This window comes from Camelus ferus, chromosome 25 (assembly GCF_009834535.1).
Source record: "Camelus ferus isolate YT-003-E chromosome 25, BCGSAC_Cfer_1.0, whole genome shotgun sequence".
Taxonomy (NCBI): Eukaryota; Metazoa; Chordata; class Mammalia; order Artiodactyla; family Camelidae; genus Camelus; species Camelus ferus.
In genome coordinates this window covers 10,425,343-10,432,276 of record NC_045720.1, presented here as the reverse complement: position 1 = coordinate 10,432,276, position 6,934 = coordinate 10,425,343, and the positions used below count along the sequence as shown (strand labels likewise).

Sequence of the window (6,934 nt, the reverse complement as noted above, 5' to 3'; positions counted from 1 at the left end):
AGCCTTATATGCATGTGCCACAGGGAGTGATTAGCTAGTTTCTGGGACATATACTTATGTGACCTGCTTTAATCTCAACTCTGCCATTTATGGGCTATGTGACCTTGACCTTCTGTGTCTGTTTCTTCATCTACAAAATGGGGATAGTTAAAACAATGTGAGACAAAGTATACAAACCATGATCACAGGGCTTGGCACACGTGAGAACCTGACAAATAGTAGACATTATTGTTAGGCTGAGAAATACCCATGTTCTTTTCTTAGACTTCTATTTTTGTAGCAGCTGGGTAAACTCAGACTTAAAAATATTAAGTTGGAGAATACCAAGGAAACCTATGAGCACTGGCGGATTTGGGCAGGAACCCCCAGTGTCCTAGGATAACCAGAAATAGCAGTGACAAAGGGTGGGGCTTTGGTTCAGGACCAAGGACAGCTCCAACACACTCCCTGCCCCCTCAGTGGGGGCACTCTATGCTTGTAGAGCATATGGAAGAAGTCTCCTACCTCAGGGCCTCCCTGTTTGGTGTTTCCACAATCTCCCAGTCTCTCTGCATTTATTTGCCTGTGCCATTCCTCCCATCTGAAATGCTTCACCTTCCTCTCCTGTCTTGAAATATTTTTTTTCTTTAATGAAACTTGGCAGAGGCCACTGAAGCTCTCTTTGTGGCCCTCCCCATCACATATCCAGAGGTGACCACTGTTCTAAGGCTGTTGGGCCGCCTTCCATATCTTCCTCCTTTCACCACTGGTTCCCTTCCACTCACCTGAGTCCTCCACCTTTTTTTTAAGAACCAGGGCCAAGCCCCTACTCCTCCAGTTCATGATGACCTTGCACTCCATTTTGGAGGGTTGTCTACCTTTCTCATTTATCATCTTCATCATTTATCAAACATGCGCTGAAGAGCCCCTATGTGGAGGTACCACTTTTCAATTTGCTGGAGTTGCAAAACTGAGTTCCACATGGCCCCTGCCTCTGAGAGCCCACAGAATGTGGCTTGTGGCTTCATGTGACCCGACAATGAGAAAGAATGCTCGTTGGGAGACAAGTGTGCCACAACTCCCATACAGGAATAAGATCTCACACAAACCCTGGCGGCCTTGAGACAGGCAGACTGGAGGCTGCATGAAAAGAGGAAGGAAGGTAAAAGTTCCTGCGACATGTCAGGCCTTGTGCGGGGCAACGTAAATATATCATCCCATTTAACGTTCCCACAAACCAGGGAAATGAGCGTTACTAGCTTCCTTTAGTAAATACAAAGTCAAGGCTTGGAAAGCCACCAAACCTGGCCAGAAATGCAATTCATATCTGAGGTAGGGCTTTCTCGTGTCAATGTCTGTGTTGAGCTGGCTCCCTCTTTATGCTGTGAACAACTTGAGATGGAGACTGAACTGAATTCATCTTTGGTTCCTAGAGTCAGGGCTGTCCCTTAGCAGGCATTTTATTCATGAGACTTTGTACTGTGATTGATCTCTGGGGTACAAAGGAAACAAGGACACAGGGACCCTGACCTCGAGGAGGTTACCATCTAGACAAGAGGGCAGGAAAGTAGTGTATAAATGCCTATCACACACAGGATTCTGACTCTCACTGAGAGATGGGATTATATTTTCTTTGTTGGTCTTACTCTTAAAAACACCAGGCCAAGGCACCTGGGGACATGGCACTCACCGGGGACCTGTGCATTACAGTCAGGCCAGCTCTCTTCCCCCAAGATCTGACACACCTAGCTTCTCCATCTGCCCTTTCTCTGTCACCCTGCTGACTTTGGGCTCAAGCTTCCCACATAGGTTCTCTGCTCTCTCATCTCCCTTTGGTGTCTCTCGCTACCTTGATGAAAATCTTCTGCTTCAACCTATGACAGCCTAGCTGCTGAATCAAATCCCACTCCCTGGTTCTCCTTACTTCCACCATTCATTACCTCCAAGGTCAGGAAGAGGTGGCTTCAGATGTAAGCTACAACCTAATGACCCTTCCAGAACCCATACCTTCTCCAAAACAGAGTCTGGGGCAGGGGCACTTAAGCTCTGGGTGGCATAAACCACCTGGGCAGATTGGTGAAATGTATGACTCCTCCTCAAAAAAAACTAGTTATACTGAGATACAGTTATCAGTCACTAGGGAGAGAGATAGCTAGAGATACAAGTAACTGTATTTGCTTATCTTTGCTAAGCATCAAACATCATATTCAAACAACAGACATCTATTTTCTCACAATTTCTGTGGGCGTCTTCTGGTTTAGGATCCTCGTGAGGCTTCAATCCAGTGTTGGCCAGGGCTGGGTCATCTTAAAGTCGGCTGGGGATGGATTTGCTTCCCAAGCTCATGTATGTGGTGGTTAGCAGGATCTGATTTCTCATGGGAGGTTGAACTGAGGGCCTTAGTTCCTCACTGATTGTCGGCCAGAGGCCATGGTGGCTGCCTTCATCAGAGTGAGTAAGAGAGAGGGAATGGGACTAAGATGGTAGGCACCATCTTTCACAACCTCATCTTGTCCATGACATACCCTCCCTCTCGCCATACTCTGCTGGTTAGAAGCAGGTTGCTAGTTTCAGCTTACACTCATGGGAGAGGGCTACACAGGGCACGAATACCAGGAGGTGAGATCAGACAGGACCATCTCAGAAGCCTGGCCATACAAGAACAATATGCACTTATTTACGAAGGCATTAAATAAGATTTAAGAGGTCCAATAACTAAGGTAACTTTGAAGTAGACATGGGTACGGGCACAACTCAGAAATATTGCCAGTTCTGTTCCAGACAACTGCAATAAAACAAATAACACAATAAAATGAGTCACAAAAATTTTTTGTTTCCCAATGCATATAAAAGTTAGACCGTATTACAGTCTACTTAGTATGCAATAGTATTATGTCTGAAAAACCAACGTACAGACCTTAATTAAAAAATAGTTTTATTACTAAAAAAAAAATGCTAGCTGTCATCTGACAACTCAGGATTGCCACAAAACTTCAATATGTAAAAAATGCAATATCTGTGCAGTGGCAATAAAATGAGATATGCCTGTTCCTGCAACAGCTGACATAAGCTATGAAATTATCTGTGATCTCTGTGCACTATAAACTCACAGACACTGTTAATACACTGGGGTTTGTTGCTTCCAATTCAAAAGTGATGAAAATGCTAGATTTCAATTAGAGGTGAGTGAAAATATAGCTGTATTTTTTTCCTCATCCAAATTCACAGATGCCTCAGACATATGTTCCCTGATCCTTGTAGGATCCATAGACCTAAGTTCAGAACCCTTGCTCAAGAGATGAAAGGCAAACAAAAATGGCTTATTGGTTGATTACAGATGATGTGGACCACTCGATCTAAGTAATTCAGCCTGTTTGGAGCTTAAGTTGTCCCAAGGGGGTTTACAATGTGGCCAGAAGCTAGTGGGGTCACTGCTGTCTCTGTTCTGGTTCTCAGCCTTGAATATTTGTAAAATCAATTTTTTGGTATATATCCAAAGATGACCAGGAATTAAGATTGAACTTATATTAACCAGATTCAGAAGAGGCTGATGTATAATGCATATTTTACTCAATCACTAAGGCATTTAATCATTCAAACAGTCTTCCATTCTTTTAGCACTTGTTACTAAGCACACACTTACTGGCCACTGCAGTTTTCCAGGTGCAGAGATATATGCTAGGGCCCTGTGGCCTCCAAACAGTGGTTAAAGACATAATTCATGACCTCCAGAGGCTCATGCCTGCTCACAGTGGCCCTTGACTTCCCTTTTCACCAGATGCATGCATGACCACCATGCCATTTACTCTATGGAGAACCGTTCTCTTTTCCAACCATTCCTGCTCTAGCCCACTTCCACCTAGAAACTTCTGCAATCTCAGAAGAAGAGGAAGCTGCTGCCCTGGCTTGCTTCTTTCCATGAAAGAATGGCTTCTCAGGCTGATGAGCTGGGATCAGGGCCCCTGCCTGCCATGGACATGCTTCCCTCTCTCAGAGACACACGTGTTCTCTCGGCTCCTAGCTTTGCCATACGGTCAGCCCACTGGAGCAGGCCTCCCTGGAGCCAGGGTGGTGGAGGGACTGGAGGGATGAGGGAGTGGGGTGGGGAGGGAGGAAAGCCTGAAGATTTATAGCTACAACTGGGTGAGTGAGCCCATCAGAAGAGGATGGAACAGGAAGGCTCTTCTGGACTCAGTTCTAAGCCATGTTCTCGAATCTATAGTTACCACCATAGGCAAACAGTCCATCCCAACCTAACTCCCAGATCTGCGGCTCAGCTGGAGGGGAGAGGGGTTTAATTATCACCGAACATTTTACATCCTCCCAGGGCCACACCCAGGGTGACACATAATTCAAAATGCCCTGGCTGCACTCTTACTTTTTTCTTCTGTGCAAGAATGTCACTGTTCTGGCCATAATTCATTTCAATGCATCTTCATGTGACAGAAGTTTACTAAGGACCTAGTGTGTGCCAAGCAGTGGGCAAGCATGCTGGGGATTAGGTGAGAGTAAGAGGAGTTCCTGCTCTCATAGGGCTTACGTTCTGGAGGAGAGAGAGAACAGACAGGTAAGCCAAGATACAGACAAGACCCCGGAAGTGCTTTACGAGAAATAGACAGCAGGCTGGAGGGAGAGCCACTCGGGGATACCCACGTTTGACAGGAGGTCAGGGAAGGCTTCTCTTTGAAGGAGGCATTGGACCGAGACCCGCACAGGTGAAGCTTGTCCAGAGGACACGTCAGGCAGAATTGCGTGGGCTCTGACGCGTGGCATCTCTAAAGAAAGAAGTCTGCCTGTTTTTACTTCATGGTATTCAACAAAAAAATACAAGGGATGTGACATGTTCGATAGACAAATGGTATAAATGAATATGTAACTACAAAAATAAGGTTTCTTTCTGAGTGTATGCCGTAATCATTTTGCCCACCACGCTGTGAAGACAAATCTCTTCTTTTCGAGCCCCTGTCAGAGAATGCAGAATAATTCCAGAGACTTGAGTAGCTCCCAGCCGCAGCCCCTGTCTTTCTAGAACCGAGCTGGATAACTCCCGTCTTGGCCTTTCATTCTAGACTCTCCAGACCCCTTCTCTATGTTGATCCACTTTATCTTCGATGGATACACTTGGACTTTTAAACAATCTGCTCATGTGGCTATTCCTTCATGCAAAGAGATTTCTGTAAAGCTCTGACCTATCTTTTTGTCCTTGCCGAGAGCCTTCACCTTTGAGGGGCTCTGAAATGTTATGAATAGCCACCATTCTGTAGGGCTTTTATTAGCATTCTTTTTTTTTTTTTTTTCCCTCTGGTTGTTTGTAAGTTTCCACCCAGGGGCCCAGCTGTGCCAGAATTTCCTTCTCTCGCTGCCTGCCTCTCACAACTGCTTAGTCAGACCACACTCCGTCCAGCTGGCAGGTCTTTCTGCCTCCCTCTCCTCTGGGTTCCCTTTGGCCTCCAGTGCTAAAGGAGGAGCTCAGAAAGAAGATGTAAAAAGGGGGCTTTCTGGTGGGCATCAGTGACTCAGCAGCAGAATCACTGTGCAGACAGGCTGAGACAGGCCCTTCTCACCATCTGGTGAGTCATGACTGTGGCTGCGTGGATGGCCACCAGGACAGATAATGTGTCAGCCTCTCTGTTAACTCTGTGTGGCCCCGGACACCAAAATAGCCTACGGAGCCCTCCCCAACCTCGGCCCATTGGAAGCAAGTGACCCAAATCTCAAGAAATTTCAACCAACAAGGAGGGTGGTACGGCCCTACTCTCTGGAAGGTCAAGCTGAAGGTTCACTGTTGCCCCAGAGATACTCGTGATAGCTTCGCCTTCCCGACCAGCAACCTCTTCCTGCTTTAAGTCCAGGCTTTTCACAGACCTAAATGCTCTATTTTTTCATCTGAATACATTCTCCTTGTTAAGGTCCCATTTCATTTGTCAGGAAAACAATGCAGAGCCAAGGAGGGGCACTGCCTACAAGGCAAAGAGTGTTAACAGCTTCTGTGAATGAGGCACCTGCTCCCTAAGGCACCCAGCAGGGGAGCAGGTACCTTTACTTCTTCTGCCTTCTAACACGGTGTCGCTCGCTCTGGGACACAGACCCTGAGACTGAGGCTCAGGGAGTTTCAGCAATCTCCCCTGGTTCTCACGGGTAGGAAAGGGTAAAGCTGAGTTTAGAATACGGTGACCATATCATTTATCATCCAGACCAGGGCGCTTTTGAGAGTGAGACGGGGGACTGTCAGGAATTTCACCAGGCAACACATACAAAGATGGAAGATCCCAGCAGGTCGGGCTAGATGCATGCCTGAGTTTTGAGCTCGTCTTTTTGGCTCCAAAATCCAGCTTTCCCCACTCATCCTGTTGATTCTCAGGAAGGTAACAAGAGAAATTTGAATTCAGCTCCCCCTTCCTTTTGTAAAATTTGTGCTTGCTGCTTCCTTCGCATCCCTTCCCATCCCAGGACACCTCTGTGCTTTTCGGAAGCCCCACGGGTGATTCTGACGTGCTGCTGGGCAGGGGACTCACCTGCATGGCACCTGGTGCTATGGCCTCTGGGAACACGGAATCACCCTTGTTCAACGCTGTATCTGCGTGGCTGACATAGAGGCATTCAGTAGCTGCTTAATACGAGGTTGTTCAATGAGTGAATGAAATTCCATACAGAGGCAATCAATGTCATTGTGTGTTTGGGGGGTATACATTAGTTCAAGATGTCTGACGTAGGAAAAAAAAAAGGGGTAAACAGTGGGTGTGTTTGCCAGGCTAAGCTTCCATTTCATCCTTAAAGCAGAGCCAGCAGAGGTTCTGAGTAGGAAAGCAGCATGATTTGGTTTGCATTTTGGAAAGAACACTCCCGTGGTTGTGTTCCAGGTTAAGCCTGTAAGAAACTGGACACTGGAGGTATTTAAAACATGTTTTCAAAAGGGCCACTGACTGCCCAGCAGAATATAACCTTTTACACACTT

At 46.5% G+C, this 6,934-nt stretch overlaps 1 long non-coding RNA gene across 1 annotated transcript; it reads right to left on the bottom strand.

Annotated features, from left to right (window-relative positions):
* Positions 1-2,235: 2,235 nt before the first annotated feature.
* On the bottom strand, positions 2,236-6,600 carry LOC116659838. Its single transcript, XR_004315199.1, has 3 exons — positions 6,495-6,600; positions 4,633-4,754; positions 2,236-2,764 (listed from the first exon to the last, which is right to left on the bottom strand). It is a non-coding gene; the product is annotated as an uncharacterized LOC116659838 (long non-coding RNA).
* Between the last annotated feature and the right edge of the window lie 334 nt (positions 6,601-6,934).